The sequence below is a fragment of the Olea europaea genome, unplaced genomic scaffold (genome assembly GCF_002742605.1).
Source record: "Olea europaea var. sylvestris unplaced genomic scaffold, O_europaea_v1 scaffold18135, whole genome shotgun sequence".
Taxonomy (NCBI): domain Eukaryota; kingdom Viridiplantae; phylum Streptophyta; class Magnoliopsida; order Lamiales; family Oleaceae; genus Olea; species Olea europaea.
Window position 1 is genome coordinate 1 of NW_019235888.1, and position 2,177 is coordinate 2,177.

Below are 2,177 nucleotides of genomic sequence, written 5' to 3' on the forward strand. Positions count from 1 at the left end.
GAAAGCTTGCTTAATTTTCCAAGTGAAGCAGGAATGCTTCCACTGAGAGAGTTGCTTGAGAGGTCCCTGCAAGTGCAAAAAAATGGGATAATATACAATTAACCTCAAGAAAACTATGTTATCATTTAAGCATGCATATTTTGTGTACAAGAAATTTCTCATCATCCATCATTTAAGATAATCAGGCACAGCTGTGTAGATAGAGGTTCAGAAGTATGCAGTATTTGCCTACAATTTCTTATTAGTCTTGACAAAATATAATCAAGAACCTTGGTTCTTGGATAATCAATACACAGGATCTTCTCAAGTAACACCGAAAGCAAAAGGAGAAAGGAAATATGAAAATAAAAAAGGTTTTTGGGGGGGAAGTCTACATTCACTAACTCCGATTAGCTTTAAAAACGTTCATGAATACTTGAGGTTTCAAGCATTCCTTCTTTTTACTCTGCATCTTATTGACCGTTCACTCAGTAATATATATAGTTGTTACATTTTGACCCACGTCACCAATTATTATATTAACGGGCTCCTTTAGGTCCACCATCCCAATATAAATTACTCTTGTTCAATCACTGGAAAGAAAAATAAAATAAAATAAAAATTCCTCCAGCCAGAACATTATGCAAAAGTGTTCATTCAGGCTGATCCATATCCGGTTTAATCACAGGAGTAGGTAATTTCCTCCCTTTTGATATTCCATGATACAGCTAAACTAATTGGGAAGAAATCAGATAAGGGCCTTTCACATAGAGCCTGTAAAGCTCCTGGCAGCACGTGAAAGCTTTATGTTATTTTCACATGAAATTAAACCTCTTATCAATAGAGTTTGGAAAGCTAAGATTAAGAATACGAACACTAACAAGTAAGCAATTTCAAAAATTACTTACAAATTCTCAAGCTGAGATAGATTTCCCAATTCATTGGGAATCAATCCACTTAAGTAGTTACCCTGCAAAAATCTGTATAAAAAGAGAATCGGGAATGTTTCACTTGACAAAAAATTTTAAAAAAATAATTAAATAAATGATACAGAAAAGTAAAAAATGATGGTGAAGAGAAAATATTCCAATTATGAATCCTCCATTTTCAGCTTATCTTGTCATCACTCGATAATTTGAGTAAAAGTAAGACAAATTAGCTTCTTGAGTCAAATGAAACAGCCAAGCCTGGTCATTCTGCTAGAATCCATCAGACTCAAGGGGCTTAATGTTTAGACAGTTTGAGAAATTAAAAATCAGTTTCCCTAGCTTTTGTTTTATGAATGGATGAGGGAAGGGCAACATTAAGACCAACATAACATACTAGACATAATACTATTATTACACTACTCGCCAACAAGAATATTCATTAATCTAGTTTTCATTCTTAGAGTTAACCAAAGCTGTGAAGTTTTAAATAAACTCAATATGGTCCCTTGATGCAGATCCTTTAGTAGAGAGGAGCAAATTGTTAAAATAATCAAATTTACAATCATCAATTAAATACTTCAAGTAACAAAACCACGTTCTGTACTATGTTTTCAGGATTAAAATTATTAAAACTAAGCTTCCAGTAATGCTGAAAATAGCATAATCTTCAGAAGCAAGAACCGGTAGCTCTACTTACATTGATTGCAATTGTGTACAGTTCCCCAGTTCTGGAGGGATTTCCCCATATAAGTTGTTGCCATGAAGAGCTCTAGACAAATTTAGTTCATCTTATCATCAGTGGTAGGCGTAGTAATAAGACGTGAAAGAAGAAGTGAAAGAGACATACAAAAATTGCAGACTATCTAGCTTCCCAATATCAGGTGAAATGGGGCCACTCAACTTGTGGTTAGGAAGGCTCCTGGAAAATTAATGTTACTGATAATATTTAGCAATAGATTTACACATAAATCAACTATACATTAAATTGAGAGTGCAGTCGTGTAACCACAGCATGAATGAAGTGAAATGCAATGTTCACTGACAATAACTTGATAAAACGAAACCAAGTTAATATTATATTAAAAGTAAAGAAGAAGAAGAAAACTTGTAGCATATTACGAAAGAAGAGAGGAGAAGAAAGAAAATTGTTGTATAATATAGAATCAACACCTTTGATTTTGATGAAAATATTACTTCCAAAAATTTCTTAACAAAATTGCTCATACTATCAATGCCCAAGCTAAAATAGTATGTTGTGGTGATGTAGAT

The 2,177-nt window shown here is 33.3% G+C and overlaps 1 long non-coding RNA gene across 1 annotated transcript; it reads right to left on the reverse strand.

Moving 5' to 3' along the window:
* Positions 1 to 1,863, reverse strand: LOC111378404. Its single transcript, XR_002699856.1, has 4 exons — positions 1,756 to 1,863; positions 1,606 to 1,677; positions 888 to 959; positions 1 to 66 (listed from the first exon to the last, which is right to left on the reverse strand). It is a non-coding gene; the product is annotated as an uncharacterized LOC111378404 (long non-coding RNA).
* Positions 1,864 to 2,177: the final 314 nt, after the last annotated feature.